The sequence below is a fragment of the Vulpes vulpes genome, chromosome 3 (genome assembly GCF_048418805.1).
Source record: "Vulpes vulpes isolate BD-2025 chromosome 3, VulVul3, whole genome shotgun sequence".
Lineage (NCBI taxonomy): Eukaryota > Metazoa > Chordata > Mammalia > Carnivora > Canidae > Vulpes > Vulpes vulpes.
This window is the reverse complement of record NC_132782.1, coordinates 112,756,120-112,779,100: the sequence shown is the minus strand read 5'-3', so window position 1 is coordinate 112,779,100 and position 22,981 is coordinate 112,756,120. Positions and strand designations below refer to the sequence as shown.

At 43.0% G+C, this 22,981-nt stretch overlaps 1 long non-coding RNA gene across 2 annotated transcripts in view; it reads right to left on the bottom strand.

Moving 5' to 3' along the window:
* LOC140598096 (uncharacterized) overlaps window positions 1-19,962 on the bottom strand; it is a 53,160-nt gene extending 33,198 nt beyond the window's left edge. The window contains exons 1-3 of one of the 2 annotated variants that reach the window (XR_012000223.1): window positions 19,820-19,962; window positions 8,898-8,988; window positions 5,860-5,981 (exon numbers count right to left, since the gene is read on the bottom strand). This is a non-coding gene — a long non-coding RNA (uncharacterized lncRNA). The remainder of the gene's footprint in view (window positions 1-5,859; window positions 5,982-8,897; window positions 8,989-19,819) is intronic. The other variant, XR_012000224.1, reaches the window with a different exon arrangement.
* Window positions 19,963-22,981: the final 3,019 nt, after the last annotated feature.

Here is a 22,981-nt window from a genome sequence, read left to right as displayed (position 1 = left end):
GATTTCTCCTTCTGAGGCTGTCATCTATTCCCTTTAACCTTTCCTCATGGTATTTTCATTATTTTTCTCTTTTTTCCTCAGCTTCCTTCCTTGCCATCAACTTGTCCTCTAAGTCACTCGCTCGTTCTGGGATTGAGCCCCACATCAGGCTCCCTGCTCAGTGGATGGGTGGGGTGTCTTCTTCTCCCTCTGCCTATGCCCCTCCCCTTGCTTTTATTTTTTTTCTCTCTCTCAAATAAATAAACTTTTTAAAATAAACGCATAATGTTTTTTTTAGCATAAGACTTGGGATTTTCTTTAAATCACTAATTCACGGCTGCCTGGGTGGCTCAGCGGTTGAGCATCTACCTTGGGCTCAGGTCAGGATCCTAGGGCCCTGGGATCAAATCCCACATCGGGCTCCCCACAGGGAGTCTGCTTCTCCCCCTGCATAGGTCTCCACTTCTCTCTCGGTCTGTCATGAATAAATAAATAAAATCTTTTTAAAAAATCACTAACTTAAAAAGAGGTAAAGGAGTATAGGTGAGAAACCTTGGCCTTGGGCTTGAGGCCAGGGTTCAAATGTCAGCTCCACCTCTTCCTCGACAGGTGCCTGGAGAGAAATTAGCTTAACTGCTTTGAGCCTCGGTTTCCCCACCAGAATTCTTGAGTCTGCTCTGAGGACCAAATGAGATGATCCAAGTGAAGTATTTCACATGGTGCTACAAAAGCTCCTCGGAGAGATTCACAAACTCATCATCTACAACTGTGCAAACTCCTTAAAACCTGGACTCAGGATGGACCCTATAATATCTCATTTGTAGTATGCGACTAACTTCAGCCTTCCATTCATTCACTCAAAGAATATTTACTATGCATGTGCTCTGGGTCGGGTACCCTTCTATGCCTTGGAGATAAAGAAGTAGACAAAATATACATTAAAAACCTAGATGATGAAACTACTGTAGGTCATATCTTTCAAGTGTTCAGGGAATGCCGTTAACGAATAGAACAGTCACAAGGCAGGGTGTATTTCATTGTGAAGACTGCTCGACAGGCTAGAATGAGGATCCCAAGGCCAGCAAGAAAGTGGGCGGGGAGGAGGGTCAAAAGGAAGAGTCCCCTCAGATGAGGTCTCTGGAAATCAGACTGGCCCCTACTGAATGCCACCTCTGAATCTACCCGGCTCTGTCCTCTGCTCCAAGCCAGAGGACATGATGGCTTGCCTGATGTCATGCAGCTTTCTCGTGACTATCATTGGAAAGTTGACTTCAAAATATTTACTTGGGAGAAAATCCTCATCCTGAGGAAAAATACACAGTAAGTTCTCTAGGTATGTATTCACTCATACAACTTATGGATCATCTTCATGTAGGAGTACTAGGCCTCAAAAGGCAACGGGGTAGATTTCAAGGTTTTAAATCAGGAACAATACGGTCAGGAGTGTATTTTTCAGGTGACTTTGGACAGCAGGGTTGGTGGTAAAGGGCAGTCCCTCTGGAGCCAGAGAATGGGGTTCAGATCCCAGTTCCACCACGTGTCTGCTGTGAACTCCTGGAAGTCACTAAACTCCCTGGGCCAAGCTTTCTCATGTGCACAGTAGACAAAATGACCGCACCTCACGGGGCTGTGAGGATTAATGAGGAAATAAATGCACGAGTGACACGCACAATGGCCTGCCTTGGTAAGAGCCATGGGCGGGCTTTTATAAGTGTGAAAGCCACACACACACAGACACACAGACATGCACACACACAGAAACACACATATTCAGAGACACACAAACACACACACACTGAGACAAACACACAAACATACAGACACACAAGGACCCGCACACAGACACAAGAGACACACACACAGACACAAAGACACAGAGAGAGACACAATTACTCATATGCAGACACACACACACACACACACACACACACACAGCCCTGCTCCCCCTTCTGCATACCCAGCCTGGTCACCCCCCGGCCATCTGAGCACATACTCTCCATCTGTCGTGTCCAATCACTCACTCAGCCCTGATGACTATTCTTGAATGCATTCTCTCCTCAGCTCACCAACTGCACAGACTGGCCTTTCTGGCCTTTTCAAATGACACACCGAGTACTGCCTGCAGTAGCTCCTCACACCCCTTAGGCCTGGCAAGAAACAAGGCTCCCTACAACCCGGTGACTTGTTCGGCATCGCCCCCCCATGTTTCCTTTCAACACCCCCATGTCCACTTGTACTTATATTCCAGGAACACAGAACCACTGATTTAAAGGGGGAAAAAAAGAGACAAAGAGAAAGACAGTTGCTGGTGTCCAGAATCCGCTGGTGGCTTCGCAGGTGCTGGCTGGCTAAAGGAAAAGCAGGGGTCAGGAGGACACAACCGTTTCTGACTTGAGCAACTACACAGGGAAGAGCCCCACACACATAGATAGCATCAAGTGATGGGAAGCAGGGATAGGGCAGTGGGGGGTGGGGGCGTCGCCCCCGCCCCCCGCCTAGCATGAAGGGGGCAGGAGGCATGAGCAAGCATTTCTTTGTGGGAGGGGACCCCTGAGGGCAAGTGTCAGAACTGTGAGATCCAGTTAGCCCCAACCCAGGTGGCAAATCTCAGGGGATCTAGTGTGGGGGAAAGGAGGGGAGGGAGGGGGGGAACAGGATAACAGACACAAAGACCGTTTCCTGACACATCAGAGGAGATAAGCTCACCCACCTCAACCGTTCATGTTCAGAATCCCCACACATGCCGGCCTGTCTGCAGAGCACGAGGACGGACGATCTATCTGAAGGGATCTGGAGGAAATGCTGAGGGCATACGGGGACATAACTTTTGCAAGGAAACTCGAAAGCACCCTTCAAGAACTGTACTCACACGATATGAAAGGCTAAGGATGGTCTAAAATCCCCAAAGACAATGAGAACAATTAAAAGCAAATCAGGGACAGTATGTGATCCTACATCTCCTATAGGACTTCTTACTTTATCAAACAGAGCTTTCCCCCTTGGGCCACCTGGGTAGCTCAGTCAACTGAGAGGCTGACTCTTGATTCTGGTTCAGATCATGATCTCGGGGTCCTGGCATCTAGTCTCAAGATGGGCTCCATGCTCAGGGAGGAGTCTGCTTCAGGATTCTCTCTATCTCCCCCTCTGCCCCTCCCCCTGGCTCACTCTCTCTCAAATAACTTTTAAAATCTAAAAAAAAAAAAGAAATGATTCACAAAGGGCTTTCCCATGCATCAGCCACTTGACCTTCATTAGAATTCTGAGTAAGGGGTCACTGTGGAGGGAAAGCTTCCAGAAGGCACACCTGGAGCTTCTAAGGAACAGATACCTTCTTTCTCGGCCTTGGCAAAGAAGCAAAATGGCTGTGGCATGTGACACTTAGGATTTTATTCTCGGATTCCCTAAAGCCTTCTGACACTGCACTTGCCAGGAACTTATGTGTCATACGAGACATATAAGACGGGGCCTCGCTACTGGAGGGCGGCCAGGGGCAGTGGTGAGAAAGGGCATCACTGGGACTGAAAGGCTGGCCATGGCACAGGCTGCCCGACTCGAGACCCATCCCCGCCTACTTGATCCTTCGGTTGTGTGGAAACAGAATTCAGGAGACACCAAGAAGCCAAGGTCCCTCAAAGGGGTTCAGTCCGCCTTTATTCTGCTTGTGGCTGTGTCAGCTTTCCTGGGTCCTACTAGGGTCCACTGCCTTAAGGTGGGAGACTTCAACTGCCCCAACAGTCTAGGGCCCCTGAGATCTTATAGGACGAGCTCCCACGACTGTGGCAGCAAAAAGCCTGTGACCTGCAGCTAAGCCCCTGCTGGTGCCGCCAGGGGACCATCCGAGGTGGAAGGTGCATGAGACAACAAGACTGGCAGATGCAATTTTCCCCACTCTGTTACAGAAGTACGTGTATCTCAACACAGGTCTCAGCAAACTTGCTGTAAAGGGCCAGAAAGTATTTCAGCCTTTGCTGGCCAGACGGCTTCCATCTGACCTACTCAACCTGGCTGCTGTGGTAGTAAAGCAGCGATAGGGAAGATGTAGGTCAATGGCAGTGGCCGTCTTCCAATAAAGCTTTACTTACAAAAATAGGTTGTAAGCTAAATATGGCCTACTGGGCTTGGGCTCCAAAGAGCAAACAGGATGTTTTTTTCCCCAAGAAACCTAGATTTGGGGCACCTGGGTGGCTCAGTGGTTGAGCATCAGGCTTTGGCTCAGGGCATGATCCCGGGGTCCTGGGATCGAGTCCTGCATCAGGTTCCTGCAGGGACCCTGCTTCTCCCTCTGCCTGTCTCTCTCCCTCTCCCTGTGTCTCTCATGAATAAATAAATACAATTTCAAAAACAAAAAACCCACAAACTTTGACTTGTTAAAAATTCTTTGGACCAATATACTATTCAAACAAAACAAAAACTCCACAAAATCTTCCAGACCCTCCCTGTGTTATTCACCTCCCTCACTCCTGACAGAGAACCTTTTTCTTGGAAGGGGTACCTAGTCTCGGCATACCTTGCTTAGGAATAAAACTCTCAGATTTATTAATTACTAACCCACCTACATGACAGAGGGGGAGAAACCAAATCACGAGATCAGGTCAAAAGGGTGTCAGGCCCGAAGGAGGCATTTCTCCAGTGGCTTCTGTTACCACGGTCCACATTCTGCCACTGTGCTTTGTCCCGGTTCCTTCCCCCACAGCATGGTCTCTGAGGTACACAGGCACCACTGCCCCACGAACGGCAAAGACTCCTCACCGAACAACCACAGGGCTCCATGCAGAGAACAGGAGCCGAGCCTGGACGTGGCGGAGCTATAGTCCACAGTTTGTTCCAGGCATCAATGCCACTGGCCGCCCAATCTGGGGAAGACACAGGCTCCTGCAGCACCCCCTTTCCCGATCTCTAACCCTTCCACCCCAGAGCTCTCACGTTAATTCATGAGGTCGCGTACGTACAAGCACTTCATAAACGTTAGCTATCTTATCCTGAATGAATAGTGCAGAGGCAAACAATGAATACTCCGGCTGTGCTGAGGCTGCTGGGTTCTCGCCTGAATAGCAGAAAGGTTGGGCGCACTCATGACCAAAGACTTCCTTATCAGGTGAACTGATTAGGGACAAAATGCCTATGCGGGTGCTGTTAGGCCCACACACTGATTTTTCTTGGTGTACGTCTGCAAGAAACCTGGGGAAACGCACGTACCCATCACTGCCACATGACAGACCTGATAGAAGAACTGAGAAAAATCCGTACGAACCTACAAAAAGGCAGGTGCAATCGGTGAAGGTGTCGGAGGGAAAAGGTGGGCAGCTACGATTCTAGCCGGGAATCAAAGACCGGTGCTCGGTCCTGGTTCCGCCACTAACGGGACCGTCCCCTTTCCTGTGAGTGAGTGTAATGATACCTGTTCTTGATCCCTAACACAGCAGGTGGGGGATCACATCAGGGAATAGCTACAAAAGGGCTTTCTGTCATAGTACCTTCACCCAGCCTCGCTCATCTCCAAACTGTACCGAACACACTGTCTTGATGACAATAAAATCTCAGTTACTGTCAAGATGGCCAATGCATGGGCTGTCAGTCTCAGCAATTCCACTGGCAGGGTTCTTCCACACGTGCACACGAAATGTATAGGAGGAGTGTGCACAGGAGCCCTGTTTCTAACACCAAAGAATGACCAGCAAGGCGCACATCCTCCACTATGGCCCTAGAGACATCACGTAGGCGGCTGATGGTGGCAGCAGCTGCAAGCAGCTGGCGATGGGGCGAGAGACAGGCAGCCGGTCACTGGATTCCCTCTGAATATATTTTTAACATTCTTGAGCCACGCAGGCACCTTCACAAAACAAAACAATTCGGCAAATAAGAAGGGGGGTTTTAATTTACCTTTAATCTCCAGAAGGTGCTATCCACGCCAGCCCCAAGATTAGGAATCTGACAGTGACATTCTGTCTTCCGTAGAAATGCCTTGATAAGCTGACTGACGCCATGGACTCGAGCAAAATAACCTGAAAGAGAGACAGACACAAGCTATGGCTCACGGAGGTCAGATATAATCCCTGCAAAGCCCACCCCAGGAGAACAGCAAAACAGGACACTTCTGTTCTTCTTCAGGGTCAGCGCTTTATCTGTGAAATTCACAAGAGAAACAGTGCTTTCAAATTCTATCCCTTTTTAAAGCTGTTTGAACCAAAGCAAATACAATCTATTTAATAGTGGAATTACCTATCTTAAAAATAAACTCTCCCATAATTTCACTTAGGAAAGACAAGTGTTTTGCATCAACACATCAGATCGAAATGTTCCTCTTGAAAATGTGCTTTCTCGTAGCCAGGTGAAAGCCACTTAAGCCTCTGCTAAACGTTGAAATGGCAAGATCATGACAAAATAGTATTTTGGGGTCATGAAATTGGCCAGGTAAGTATCAAAGCAAAAACATGTAACGGGGAGGTGGGGTGGGGGGGGCGGGTAATTCTTATCGTGTTCCCTTCATCTCCATCCTGAGTGGGTAAGAGCCTCTATGTTTATAAAATGTCCTCAGAGATTGGGGGAGGGAAAGGCACCACGCAAATGTTGCTAAAAAAATTAACTTGTTCAGCATAGGAGATGGGAAATCGAAGAGGGGGAAAGGAATACAATCGGCATTCTAAAGCCCTGCCGCTGAAAGGATGACTGTCCTAAGAACCACATTTCAGTGGCATTTAGAGACTTACAGCAATTGGACATAGGAATTCTATGTCTACTGATTCTCCTGTAAATGATTTGAGTTTGTATTTTATGCATCCAGTAAATCATTTTCCCTGTGTGTTAAAGAATATCATCCACACACAGTTTGGCTATTGTGGACACTGCTGCTAGAAACATCGGGGTGCAGGTGTCCCGGCGTTTCATTCCATCTGTATCTTTGGGGTAAATCCCCAACAGTGCAATTGCTGGGTCGTAGGGCAGGTTTATTTTTAACTCTTTGAGGAACCTCCACACAGTTTTCCAGAGTGGCTGCACCATTTCACATTCCCACCAACAGTGTAAGAGGGTTCCCTTTTCTCCACATCCTCTCCAACATTTGTGGTTTCCTGCCTTGTTAATTTTCCCCATTCTCACTGGTGTGAGGTGGTATATCATTGTGGTTTTGATTTGTATTGGAAGGAGCCTCGGTGTTCATCGAAAGATGAATGGATAAAGAAGATGTGGTTTATGTATACAATGGAATATTACTCAGCCATTAGAAACGACAAATACCCACCATTTGCTTCAACGTGGATGGAACTGGAGGGTATTATGCTGAGTGAAGTAAGTCAATCGCAGAAGGACAAACAGTGTATGTTCTCATTCATTTGGGGAATATAAACAATAGTGAAAGGGAATATAAGGGAAGGGAGAAGAAATGTGTGGGAAATATCAGAAAGGGAGACAGAACATAAAGACTCCTAACTCTGGGAAACGAATAGGGGTGGTGGAAGGGGAGGAGGGCGGGGGGTGGGGGTGAATGGTTGACGGGCACTGAGGGGGGCACTTGACGGGATGAGCACTGGGTGTTATTCTGTATGTTGGTAAATTGAACACCAATAAAAAATAAATTTATTTTAAAAAAATTTAAAAAGAAAGGAAAAAAAAAAAGAATATCATCCACAGCAGACTGGATGCTGGGGAAACAATTTTATAGATGCTCAAAAGATGCTCACCACAGACTGTTTGGGAAGGACTCTCCTAGGAAGCTCCAGTCTGGAGATGCCAGCCCAGGGAGAGGAGGAAGGAAGGACACACGCCTGCCATGCTTCCTGGGGCACCCAGCTCCTGGAGCCCCATAGAGGGGCCCTGGCTCTGTAGCATCTCTTAGGGAAGCTGCCTCAACGGCATGGGATGGAGGCCTGAGGGAGGCCTCTTAGCCAGGCCTTGCCCCATCTTCCTGATGCCTCAAAGTAACTACCCTGCCCCTATTCCCAGGCACCACCACTTCAAAATCGCTTTGCATTTCTTATAGAACCCACCCAGAGGATCCAGCTCTAGGGCCCACGTTTCCTGCACACACAAAAGCTACAGTGATTTGGTTAATTTCTCAATCTCCCTGGGACTAAGTCACCCTGTCATCTCAACTCCTTTCCCTGCCTGGATAGAAATGACTTGCAGAGACTAATAGTGTTACCATCAACGGTACCAAGGCAAAAAAAGTAATTCCTTACTTGGACAGGTCACAGTAAAAGATAATATAAGTGACTTTTAGACACGTAAAAACGATCTTCACCTTCACCCCAAAATAGGAGGAATATAAAATAAAATTATTGTAAGATACCATTTTTCACATATCAGATGAACTAAGATGAGAAGTTTCATGATACGCTATGTTGGTGAGCACGTTGGGAAAGAAGCACTTCCAGAAACCACTGGAAAGAGTGAACACTGGAACTCTTTTTTTTTTTTAATTTTTATTTATTTATGATAGTCACAGAGAGAGAGAGAGAGGCAGAGACACAGGCAGAGGGAGAAGCAGGCTCCATGCACCGGGAGCCCGATGTGGGATTCGATCCCGGGTCTCCAGGATTGCGCCCTGGGCCAAAGGCAGCCGCTAAACCGCTGTGCCACCCAGGGACCCCTGGAACTCTCTTTTTAAGAGGGAATCCCTTGGTGCACCTGGGTGGCTCCGTCAGCTCAGTGTCTGCCTTCAGCTCGGTCATGATCTCCAGATCATGGGATTGAGCCCCGCATCGGGCTGTCTGCTCAGTGGGGAGTCTGCTTCTCACTCTCCCTCAGTCCCTCCCCTCTTCTCTGTGCTCTCACTCTCTCTCTCTCTCTCTCTCTCTCTCTCAAAAGAAAAAAAAATCCTCAAGAAAAATTATACAAAGAAGAAAAAAAAAAAAAGAATCCCGAAAACGTCAGGTCTCTTTGCTAAGGAGGGGATATTCGGGAAGAAGGGGGAGGTCACTTGCCTCTGTTAATTTCGGGAGCCTTCTCTCCTTAGACAGTCTTGCAAAATGCTGGATATGAGGGTCTTGCCAGTAGCCAATGCTTACTGTAAACCTGGAAGGGATGAAAGGAGGCAGGTGAGTAGAGGTCAGTAGGTTCAGGCCCATTTTCAGGAACCAGGTCAAGCAGGAAAGTCATCTACCTCAAAAGGCCAACACGTACACATCTGGCCCTCCATTACACATGTCAACAGACTCAGCCATCCGTCTTGCTGCTCACACACACACAGCCCCTCACCCTCCTCACAGCGGCCATTTCCTCCCTCTCTTTATTCATATGGCTAACTCCTTTCCCAGGACCCTAGAGAGCACATAACCTCACTTCATACCTCACCTAGGAGACCTGCCACCACTCATTCACTCCGCAGCAAACTCACTGGTGAGAGCCACTCAGACAACTCTGCTCAACCAGAAGTTCTGTGTCCATAGGAAAGGAGACCGGAACCGTTGCGTAAAACTAACCACTACCTAAGGATTTCCCTCGACTCTGTAGTAGATACCAGTCATTCCACGTCCCTCGAGGAGATCACGGTGGAAAAAAACCAGGAACAAATAAACACAACAGCTACAACCGAGAAAGTGTTAGAGTAGCCTACAATCTCTCGCCTACACTGCAACCTGGAAAAGGCTCTGGGAACCTAAACGGTTCCCAGCCTACACCACAAGGAATCAAAATTTTAGTGTTCTGAGGCACGGAGCTGAAGCCTGGTTTACCACTGAAGGTTTTCTGGCAACCAGGAGTGGAGCCAGCCTTAGGACAATAGGAAGTAAAGGCAGGAGCCTGGATCCCTAAGGCCACACCATGCCACTATGGGCCTGGAGTCTACTCTACCCGTCAATGGATATCTGTGAATTTAAACATGTCTTTTTTTAAAATTATTTATTTATGATAATCACAGAGAGAGAGAGAGAGAGAGAGGCAGAGACACAGGCGGAGGGAGAAGCAGGCTCCATGCACCGGGAGCCCGATGTGGGATTCGATCCCGGGTCTCCAGGATCGCGCCCTGGGCCAAAGGCAGGCGCCGAACCGCTGCGCCACCCAGGGATCCCTAAACATGTCTTTAGCTATTAAACCTAATAGAAGGGAGCCTGGGTGGCTCAGTCGGTTGAGTGACCACTCTTGGTTTCCCTTCAGGTCATCACCTCGGGTCCTGGGATCGAGCCCCACATAGGTTCCACACTAATCAGGGAGTCTGCGCCAAGAAAAAAAAAAAGCTGAAAAAAAGAAAAAAAGAAAAAAAAAAAGCTGTGTGATTTTGCATTCCCATCAGCAATAAATAAAAGTTCCTGTTCCTGCACATCTTTGCCAGCAGTTGTTTTCACGGTTTGTTGATTTTCACCATTCTGATCACTGTATACTGCTAAATTGTTTCATTTGCAATTCCCTAATGACATATGATGTGGATCATCCTTTTATTTGTGTACATTATTTAGTAAGGGGCCAGTTGAGATCTTATGCCCATTTTTTAATTGAGTTGTTCATTTTCTTATTTTGAATTTTAAGAATTCTTCACATAATTTCACAGTCCTTTAACAGACATGTCTTTTTTTTTTTTTAAAAAACTAAGCTCTAGACCCAGCATGAGGGTTGAACTCACAATTCCAAGATCAAGAGTTGCATGTGGTTCTAGGGTACCTGGGTGGCTTAGTCCATTAGTGTTTGTGAGATTGACTCCAGTGTCAGGTTCCAAGGTGGTCATGATGCCTGCTTAGGATTCCCTTCTCCCTCTCCCTTGGGTCTTCCTTTTCAAGTAAATAAATATAAATCAATCAATCAATCAATCAATCGCATTCTAGTTAGTGAGCCAGCCAGGCACCCTTATTAGATATGTCATTTGCAATTTTTTTCTCATAGCCTCTGTCTTGTCTTCTAATTGTTTGACAGTTTCTTTTGCAGTGTAGAAGTTTGTAATGCTAATGAAGTCCAGCTTTTCATTTCTTTCTTTTATGAGTTGTGTATTTGGTGTTATATCTAAAAAATAATCACCAAACCCAAGATCATCTACGTAATCCCCTGTATTATCTACCAGGATTTTTTAGTTTTATCATTTACAGTTAGGTTTAGAATTCATTTTGAGTTAATTTTCTAAATGGTGTAAAATCTGTATCTTTTAAATTTTTTTTATTTATTTATTCATGAGAGACACGGAGATAGAGAAGGAGAGACTTAGGTAGAGAGAGAAGCAGGCTCCATGCAGGGAGCCTGATGTGGGACTTGATCCCGAGACTCCAGGACCATGCCCTGGGCCAAAGGCAGGCACTTAACTGCTGTGCCATCCAGGGATCTCCTTATTACTTTTTTAGAGTAATCTCTGTACCCAATGTGGGACTCAAACTCATGTCCCTGAGATCAGGAGTGGCATGCTCTACTGACTGAGCCAGCCAGGGACCCTTGCAAGTATTTAAAAGGAAATCTCAGACATTACAACATTTCACCCATAAATAGTTTAGTTTCTAAAAGATGAACAGATCTTGACAATCTCTATTTAAACCATCATTGAGAAACTATTCCCACTCAATAGAGGCCCTCTCTCCCACAGGAGGGAAGTTTAACTGAGAACATGGGAGCTGCTTTTCACTTGCTCTGAAGGCAATCAGGACTTGCTTAATAACTTCTCAAGATGGCTAAGAGGACTCTCTTGGGTTCCTCTTTGTGGTATTCGATTATGAGAAAAACAGGCAACCCAAATGTATCATAATGAGAGGTCCTGGAGGGATGCCAGTTCCCTGTAACAATCAGCAGAGCAATTCATTAATAAAGTGAAACTACATGATCACCCTCTGTAGTTTTAACAAGGCCCAGAGTGATTCACTCACTAAGAGTTCAGTGACAACAGTTAATTGGATAGTTTTCTGGAAGCCACTAAAAAACAAAGTAATAATTGTCATCATATTCTAATGTGATTGTATAGAGCATTCTCCCAGGAGCTAATGTGCCCTTATTTACCTACCAGCTGGTTTTATTTTTTATGAAGATTTTTAATTTTTTTATTGATTCATGAGAACACACACAGAGAGAGAGAGGCAGAGAAACAGGCAGAGGGAGAAGCAGGCTCCATGCAGAGAGAGCCCAATGCGGGACTCGATCCTGGGTCTCCAGGATCACTCCCTGGGCTGAAGGCAGCGCTAAACCACCAAGCCACCCGGGCTGCCCTACCAGCTGGCTTTAAATTTTTGTTCTTGAAATAAAGTGTAATATGTAAATGGTTTATACTAAAATCATAGGCATTTTGTAATAATTCACTCCCTCAACATTCCTGCTTCATAATGTTTATTTCTAATTAGCATTTGACCATCACATTTCCATAACTGCTAGGATGCAGAGTGACCTAGAAATTTAATATTCCTATTCTATTTTCTTCTCCATTTGATACTTTATTTACTCTTGATGAGGAATTTTCTTTCCTTTTCCTTTGTTGCCATCCATTCTATCTCTTGATCCTCCTTCTGGAGTTATTCTAAAGTAGCAACTGTGTATTCCAACACACACGGCCCTCCCTCATCGTCAATAAATGTACATTTCTGTGAAAGGTTCTTTTATGGCTGGTTAATACTTCCCATAGTTTATCATTGATAAAAGCCTACCTAACTAACCAAATGTTATTGCAACTAGAATTCCTGGTACATTAAGCTACTGTTTATCACCTGAAAATTCCCAAGTTGACATTTAAATTAACGTGCTTCCAAAACTGGTTTTGTCCTTATTTCCATGTGGGGATGTTGGCTCTTTAACCCTTTTAGAAAGCTATCCACTGCGAATGTTCATTCATCCATTCAACATTGGGCAAATATTTAGCGAGCACTTTCTATGTGCCAGACATTGTGTGATGTGCTGGGATTTTACATTCACAAACATTCTGTTTTGTGTTTTGCTTCTAAAGAATGCTGGATTGGGGATAAAGAGGGCATCCTCTAGCCTTCTTTACAGTTTTCAGATAAATAATTTGTATAAATTTATGTCATTTTCCTTTGGTTGGCTGATTGGTTTTTTTTTTAAGATTTTATTTATTTATGAATGAGAAACATACGCACAGAGAGAAAGAGGCAGAGGGAAAAGCAGGATCCACCCAGGGAGCCCAACAAGGGACTAACCAAGGGTCTCCAGGATCACACCCTGGGCTGAAGGCAGCGCTAAACTGCTAGGCCACCGGGGCTGCCCAAGCTGATTGGTTTTCCATGGTCAGGTGTCCGACTCTGCCTGATGTTCAGGTCCAAGTTCAGCTCCTGTTAAAATAGAATAGAGGGACACCTGGGTGGCTCAGGTTGTGATCCCGGGATCCAGGATCGAGTCCTGCATGGGGCTCCCTGGGAAGAGCCTGCTCCGCCCTCTGTCTGTGTCTCTGCCTCTCTCTCTCAGTCTGTGTCTTTCATGACTAAAGAAATAAATCTTAAAAAAAATAGAATAGAAAAACAAACCTCTACTAAAAATATTAATTAAAAAATAGCTGTGATGAGTTGGCCTAGGCATCTACTTTTTGAGAGTAAACATTAACACCTGCATTTGGAGATCATCTTCAATGTATCGATTCATTCAGTCATTCAGTCATTCACCTTAGCTGAACAGACCCACAGAAACATGGCAAATTGATTTTTATGGGCAACTTTATGGTAGATGACATCACATTAAATAAAATTAGCTATTTTTAAAAAGGATTTTATTTAGGGATGCCTGGGTCGGTCAGTGGTTTAGGACTTGCCTTGGCCCAGGGCATGATCCTGGGTTCTTGGGATCGAGACCTGCATCAGGCTCCCTGCATGAAGCCTGCATCTCCCTCTGCCTGTGTCTCTGCCTCTCTCTCTCTCTCTCTCTCTCTCTCTCTCTGTGTCTCTCATGAATAAATAAAATATTTTTTAAAAATAAAAAAGATTGTATTTATTTATTCATGAGAGACACAGAGACATAGGCAGAGGGACAAGCAGGCCTCCCACAGGGAGCCCAATGTGGGACTCAATCCCCAGACTGGGATCATGCCCTGAGCCAAAGGCAGATGCTCAACCACTGAGCCACTCAGGTGTCCCAAAATTATTTTAAAATGAATACATTAGTGGCATTCAAATATTCACAATGTTTTGCAACCACCACCTCTATACAGTTCAAAAGCATTTTAATCACCCCCAAAGAAAACCCTACATCCATTAGTTATTCCCCATTCCCTACTCCCCACAATCCTGGCAATCATAAACCCGCTTTTTACACACCTGGGTGGCTCAGCGGTTAAGCGTCTGCCTTCAGCCCAGGGCGTGATCCTGGAGATCCGGGATCGAGTCCCATATCAGGCTCCCTGCATGAAGCCTGCTTCTCCCTCTGCTTCTGCCTGTGTCTCTGCCTCTCTCTCTCTGTGTCCCTCATGAATAAATAAACAAACAAAATCTTAAAAAAAAAAAGAAAGAAAATCAGTTGATCAGGGGTACCTGGGTGACTCAGTCAGTTAAGCATCCAACCATTGACCTCAGCTCAAATCTTGATCTCAGAGTTGTCAGTGCAAGCCCTGCACTGGGCTCCACACTGGGCATGGAGTCTACAAACAAATTTCAGTTAACCATAGATATATGAGTTGATTTCTGGAGTCTCAGTTCTATTCTAAATCTATGCTTATGTCAGTACCACATCATTTTGATTACTGTAGATTTGTTGGGTTTTTTTTTGAAATGGAGAACTTGAATTTTCCAACTTTGTTCTTTTTTTAACATTGTTATGGATAATCAAGATCCCTTGCAATCCCACATGAATTTGAGGACTGGCTTCTCTTTTTCTTGCAAATAGACCATTATTATTTTGATAGGGTTGCACTGAATCTATAGATAGCTTTGGGATATGGCAATATGGCAAATTGCCATATTAACGATGGTAAGTCTTCCAATCCATGAACACAGGGTGCCTTTTGTTTTATTTGTGTTTCCCTTATTTTATCAATGTTTTGTAGTTTTCAGCATAGAAGTCTTTCATCTCTGGCTAAATTTTACTCTTTTGCATATTTTTTGGATGCTATCACAAATGGAATTGTTTTCTTAATTTCCTTCTAATGTTGTTCAGTGCTGGTGTAATACAAACAACTAATTTTTGTATATTGATTTGTATCCAGCATCTCTTCTGAATTCATTTAACTTATAATAGCTTCTATGTAGATTCTTTGGGCTTTTCTGTAGATAAGAGCATATCACCTATGAATAGAGAAAGATTTATTTCTTCCTTTCCAATTTGAATGCCTTTATTATTTATTTTATTTTATTTATTTATTCATGAGAGACACAGAGGGAGAGTCAGAGACAGAAGCAGGCTCCATGCAGGCAGCACGATGAGGGACTCAATCCCAGGACTCCAGGATCACATCCTTAGCTAAAGGCAGATGCTCAGCTGCTGAGCCACCGAGGCATCCCGCTTTTATTCTTTTTATTTTTATTTTTTTTATTTTTTATCCCGCTTTTATTCTTATTCTTGCCTATTTACTTACCATAGAACTGTCTGTAAAATGCTAAGTATTAGCGGTGAAATTAGACATTTTGTTTCTGATTAGGCAGAAAGCTCTTAATCATTTACCATTTAGTATAATGTTGGCTGTGGGGAATTATTATTATTATTATTATTATTATTATTATTAATAAATGCCCTTTATCATGTTGAGGAAGTTCCTTTCTGTTTCTAGTTTGTTGAGTGTCTTTATCATGTAAATGTGTTGGATTTTGTCAAATGGTTTTACTGCATCATTTTTTCCCCTTCACTTTATAATGGTGGTATATTACATTAGTTGGTCTTATGTTGGATCATCCTTGCATTCGTGGGATAAATTCCAATTAGTCATGCTATATAATCTTCTTATATGCCATTGGATTCAGTTTGCGCTCATTTTGTTGAGTATCTTTTGCATCTATATGCATAAGGGATATTTATTGGTATGTAGTTTGATTTTCCTGGGATATCCCTGTCTCCGGCCAATTTATTTTGACAAAGGTACAAAAACAATTTAGTAGATAAAGGACAATCTTTTCAATGGATGATGTAGAAAGGTTGGACATCCATATGAAAAAAAAAAAGAACCTTCATGTAAACGTCACACCTTATGGAAAAATTAACCTTAAATCAGTTACAGTCATACATGTAAAACTTAAAACTCTACAAATTCTAGAACATCATAAGAAATCTTGTGATTTTGGAGTTAAGTAGAGTTGATAGACATCACTTGGAGCACCATCCATAAAAGAAAAAAACAAATACATTGGACTCTTAAAACTTTTTACATTTTGGGGCACTGGGGTGGTTCAGTGGTTGACTGTCTGCCTTTGGCTCAGGTCATGATGATGTCACACTGGGATCGAGTCCTCATCTGGCTCCCCTGGGAGCCTGCTTCTCTTTCTGCCTGTATCTTTGCCTCTTTCTGTGTCTCTCATGAAAATATTAATTTTTTTTTTTTACATTTCACATGAAAGGCACTGTTAAAAAAATGAGAAGACTGCCTTGAAAAAGACACTGGTAGTTCCTCAGAAAGTTAAACATCTATATGACCCTACAGTTCCAAAACTAGGTATGTATCCAAAAGAAATGAAAACATGTCCACAAAAACCTGCTCACAAATGTTCATAGCAGCACTATTCACAATAGCCTTAAAGTCCATCAGAAATAAAAGGAATGAAGTACAGATGTATGCCATACATGCGTAAACCATGAAAAACGATGCCAATTGAAAGAAACCAGTCAAAAAAGGGCCACATATTATATGAGTCCCTTTACATGGAATTTCAGAATAAGTAAATCTGTACAGACATAAAGTAGACTGGTTGTTGCCTTGGGTGCAGGTAGGAAGGTTGGGTCAAAATGGCAATAGGTATGAAGTTTCTTTTAGTGATTATAAAAATGTTCTGAAATTGGTTATGAACATGGATTGCACAACTCTATGAATATACCAAAATCTATCAATTGCACACTTTAAATGGGTGAGTTATATGGGATGGTAAGCTGGTACAGCCACTCTGGGAAACAGTGTGGAGGTTCCTCGAGAGGTGAAAAATAGAGCTACCCTATGACCCAGCAATTGCACTGCTTGGCATTTACCCCAAAGATATAGATGTAGTGAAATGCCAGGACACCTGCACCCCAATGTCAGAGCAGCAATGTCCACAACAGCCAAACTTGATGTCTTCTGACAGATGAATGGATAAAGTTATATATATTTACACAAAAGGACTACTACTCAGCCATCAGAAAGGACGAATACTCACCATTTGCTTTGACCTGGTTGGAACTGGAGGGTATTATGCTGAGTGAAATAAGTCAGTCGGAGGACAATCATCATATAGGTTCATTATGTGCAGAATATAATAAATAGTGAAAGGGACTATAATATAAGGGAAAGGAGGTAAACTTGAGCAGGGAAAAATTAGAGAGGGAGAAAAACCATGAGAGACTCTTAACTCTGGGAAACAAAGGGTTACAGAAGGGGAGGAGGGTGATGGGATGGAGTGACTGGGTGACAGGCACTAAGGAGTGCACTTGATGAGAGGAGCACTGGGTGTTATAAGTTTGCAAATTGAATTTAATTTCTTTAAAAAAGGAAGAAAAATTTAAATATAAATAGGCGAGTCATATCATATGTTAATATATCAATAAAATTGTTATAAAGAATAAATAATAAAAAGCTATTGATTAGAGAGAATGTTTGCAAATCACTATTTGACAAAGAACTTGTGCCTAGAATATATGAGTAAGCCTCAAAACTGAAAAGTAAGTAAACAATTCAACTTTATTTTATTTTTTAAAATATTTTATTTACTTAGTCATGAGAGACACAGAGAGAGAGAGGGGCAGAGACGCAGGCAGAGGGACAAGCAGGCTCCAGGCAGGGACCCTGACTTCGGCCTCAATCCCACGTCTCCAGGATCAGGCCCTGGGCTGAAGGTGGCGCTAAACCGCTGAGCCACCCGGGCTGCCCAACAATTCAATTTTAAAGTGGGCAAAAGACATAAACAATAATTTCAACACAGAGATATACAGATGTTGAATTAGCAAATCAAGATGTTCAACATTAGTAGCCATCAGGGAAACGAAATTAAAACTACAATGAGGTATCACTACTTACATCTCAGAATGGCCAAAATGAGAAGTAGTGACAACACCAACTGATAGCAAGAATGTGGAGCAACAAGATCACACACATTGCTGAAGGTCATATAAAGTGATACACTCCAGAAAACAGTTGTGTAGTTTCTTCTAAAACTTCTAAAAAATGCAATTACTATAATAACCAGCAATTGGCACCTGGGTGGTTCAGTGGCTGAGCGTGTGATGGTAGCTCAGGTCATGATCCCGGGATCCTGGCATCAAGTCCCGCATCAGGCTCCCCACAGGAAGCCTGCTTCCCCCTGTGCCTATGTCTCTGCCTCTGTCTCTCTATGTCTCTCACAAATAAATAAACTCTTAAAGAAAAAGAGACCCAGAAATTGTAATCTTGGGCATTTATCCTGGAGAAATAAGAAGTTAGCGGCCTAAGGTGATCTCTGAAAACGGTTCGCTATTCACTTGCCCAGAAAACCCTATAAAATCATGCAAATCAAGAGGTTCAAATCTTCAGATTCACTTGAAGAACACAAGTAAAACTGCCCTGGCCATCAAGGGTATGCATATCTGAAAAACCACCAAGGATCTGAAAGATGTCACTTTGCAGAAGCAGTATGTGCCATTCCCTCGCTACGATGTTGGAGTTGGTAGGTGTATGCCCAGGCCAAACAGTGGGGCTGGACACAGAGCCAGTGGCCTAAGAAGAGTACTAAATTTTTACTGCACATCCTTAAGACGCAGAGAGTAATGCTGAACTTAAGTGTTTAGATGTAGATTTCCTGGCCATTGAGCACATCCAGATGAGCAAAGCCCCCAAGATGTGGCACAGAACTTAGAGGGCTCATGCATGGTTGAATTAACCCATACATGAGCTCTCCCTGGTGCACTGAGATGATTCTTACTGAAAAAGAGCAGATTGTTTCTAAACCAGAAGAGGAGGTTGCTCAGAAGAAAAAGAGATCCCGGAAGAAACTGAAGACACAAAAACTTATGTCCCGGGAAACAAATTCTACATAAAATAAACGCAAGTAAAAGTTAAAAACAAAACAAAACCAAAACACCTCACGCAAATATTCCTAACAGCTATATTCATATAGCCCCAAACTGGGAACAACCCAGATGCTTTCAATGGGTAAATAAGTAACCTGTGGTAAACTATTTAAATTCCATGGAATAATACTCAGCAGTACAAAGGAATGAGCTATCAATACGTGCAAACATGCAACAAGTTGGATGAATCTCCAACGAGTTATGCTGACTAGTGAAAGCCAATCCCCAAAGGCTCCATATTATATGGCTCCATCTATGTGATATTATCTACTATATATTCTATTTTTGAAATGGCTAAATTTTACAAATGGTGGACAAATTGATGGTTACTACGGGTTAAGGTGGGGGCAGGAGGTAGGTGGGTGTGCTTATAAAAAGGCAACCTGAGGAATCCTTATATTGATGAACTGTTCCTTAACTTGGCTGTAGTGGAGGATACACTAACCTACACGTGATAAAACTGTAGAGAACTAAAAAAAAAAAAAAAAAAAAACTGTAGAGAACTACATACACATGTACACGCATGCATAACACGCACAAATAATTACAAGTAAAATGGGAAAACTCTAAGGCTGGTGGATTGTATCACAATTTATGGCTTCTGAGAATATATAGTTCTGCATACTGTTATGACTGGGGGAATCTAGGTAAAGAATACCTGGGTCTCTCTGTATGATTTCTTATAACTGCAGGTGAATCTACAATTAGGTCACCATAAACTGAATTTAAAAATGGGCAAAACCATGAACAGACACTTCACCAAAAAATATAAGAACAGGTGACTCACCGGTTGAGCGCCACCTTCGGCCCAGGGTGTGACCCCGGGGTCCTGGGATCGAGTCCCACATCGGGCTCCCTGCAGGCAGCCTGCTTCTCCCTCTGCCTGTGTGTCTCCCCCTCCTCTCTGTGTCTCTCATGAATAAATAAAATCTTTAAAAAAAAAGAAAAAATTATAAGAACAGCAAGTAATAAAGAAAGGATTTTTTACATCATTAGCTATTAGAAACACGCAAATTAAAACTAGGATAAGGGGCACCTGGGTGGTCCAGTTGGTTAAACATCTGACTCTTGGTTTCAGCTTAAGTCATGATTTCAGGGTTGTGCTCTCTGGATCATGGGGTGTTCCTTGTAGGGCTCCATGCTCAGCGGGGAGTCTGCTTGAGATTCTCTCTCTCTCCATCTGCCTCTGCCTCCCTCTGCTCATTTGCGCGCGCTCTCATAAATAAATAAATAAATAAATAAATAAATAAATAGAATGAATCTTAAAACTGGGATATCACTACACACCTATTAGAACGGCTAAATAAAATTAAAACACCAAACAGCAGCAAACATGCAGAACAACTGGAAATGTCATACATTGTTGCTAGGAATGCAAAACCATATAAGCATTCTGGATTTGTTTTTTCAGTAGGCTGCACACCCAGCATGGAGACCAACACAGGGCTCAAACCTACTCTCAGATCACCACCTGGGCTGAGATCTGTGGAGGCCGAGAAAATTAAGGCCACTCCACCTCAAGTTTAGCATTAACACAAGTACAGCCATCACAGGCCCCTGTGAATAAGAGCTGAAACTTTACAGGAAAAACGCAGAGCGCCCTTGACAGAGAGTCCCGTATCAGAATGAAAACAGAGCTCAGAACGCTCCTGACGGAGACAGAAAGTCCAGTATTGGAATGAAAACAGATCTTAAGAAACTCCCCCACCCTTTCCCCCATGTCGGAATGAAAAAATTCCTCCACCTCTTCTGAAAATCCCCTAGACCTGCCCATAAAATCCCAGCTGTAACCCACCTCGGGGTCCAAGTCCCTGCTCCGCTGTGTTGGGTATACTTGGACCCAGGCTCCAGCTTGTTAATAAACCCTTGTGTATTTGCATTGGTGGTGGCTCCTTGGTGGTTTCTCAGATTTGCAATCTTGGGCACAACAAGATCAAGAGTCAGATGCTTAACCAACTGAACCATCCAGAACTCCAATACAACCCTCCTGGAACATCACTTGGCAATTTACTTACAGTATGATCCAGAAACCCCACTCCCGTGTATCTGCCCTAGAGGATATAAAGACATGCTCCCACAAAAACCAAAACACAAATATTTATAGAAGCTCCCTTCATAATCACCATAAACTGGAAACAACAACAGATGAATGACAAACTGTGGCACCTTCATAATACAGAGTATTACTCAGGAATAAAAAGGAACGAACTTTTGATACACACAGCAACTTGGATGAATCTCAAAAGCATAATAGTAGTTCAAATGGTTATATACAATATGATTCCACTTACATGGTATTATCAGAAAAACAATTTATATGATATTTTCATCCCTATAGGGATGGAGAGAAGATCAGCAGTGGCCTGGGTTAATGCATTGTTGGGGTGAGTACAAAGGAATAGCAGGAAGTCGATTGGATGGGGGTGATTAAACTATTCTCTGTCCTGAGTATGGCAATTATTACACAAATCTATACATGTGTTAAAATTCTTAAAAGAAAAAAATCACCTTTACTGGAAATACAAATAAATTTATTATTATTCACACACTGTGTAACTGCCTACAGTTATACAGAGAATCCAAGAGAATAAATAACTAAGTTTAGTATCTTGCTGGATAGGAGATCAATGTATAAATCAATTACATTCCTATATACCAACAAAATTAGAACATGTAATTTATAAAGTTACACCCCCGTGGGATCCCTGGGTGGCGCAGCGGTTTGGCGCCTGCCTTTGGCCCAGGGCGCGATCTTGGAGACCCGGGATCGAATCCCACGTCAGGCTCCCGGTGCATGGAGCCTGCTTCTCCCTCTGCCTGTGTCTCTGCCTCTCTCTCTCTCTCTCTGTGACTATCATAAATAAATAAAAATTAAAAAAAAAAATTTACACCCCCAAAGTAAGTTATTCAATGATTCATCTAACAAAAGATGTGTAAGATCTTTACAGAAAAAAAGATGTCTTAATTAAAAGACATTAAAGAAGACTTAAATAACAGCTTTCGTCGTGGGTAGGATAACTTAAATTCACAGAGACAATTCTTCTCGGTTAATTTACAAATTCAATGCAGTTCTATTCACAATAATAACAAGATTTATTTTGAAATGTGAAAAGGCTGATTTAAAAATTTAAGTGAAAGAGCAAATGGTCAAGAATAGCCAAGACAGTCTTGAAGGACAGCAAATGAGGGAATTGAAAGCCTAGAGTTGTTTTGGGAGGAAATTACCATTTACTCGGTCAACTTCTTCAGTGGTTATCAGTCTATTTTCTGTCATGTCCCGATTTTGATGGTTTATCTTTCTCGAGAAACTTAATAACTTCATCGAGATTTTCATATTTATTGCTCTTGTTGCTTACACTATTTCTACAGTGTCTCTTTCATTTTCCTTCTTGAATTTGTATTTTATATTTTTTGTATTTCACTTTTCATTCTGAGCCATGCCAGGGCTTAGTTTCTGTCTTGTGTCTCTATTTCCAACTGCTTGCAGGAGATACTTAACTGTTTCCTCATAAATTTTAAACTCTGAAATAAAAGAATATACATTAAAAAAGAAAAAAAACCTGAGTATACTAATACAATGAACACCTGTGCAACTACTACCCAATTTAAACACAATCTAACAAGTGCAACTGAAGATCATGGGTGCCATTTCCCATTCTTATTCCTTTCCTTTCTTCTCCAGAGTTAAACACTATCATGGTTTGGTATTCATTATGATTTTTTTGGTAGTTCAGAGCAGGGACTCAGGAATTCGATCACCTGTGTTCATAATCCAGCTCCACTTCTTACTACCTCTGTGGCCTTGAGCAATTTACTTAATGTCTAGATTTCTGTCTTCTGTTTTGTAAAATGGAAGTAAAAGAAAGCCCACCTTGTGAGGTTTTTAAGGAAATTAAATAATTAAAGCATAATATGCCCAGAAATCCTGGTTTTATTGAAGCATTATGTA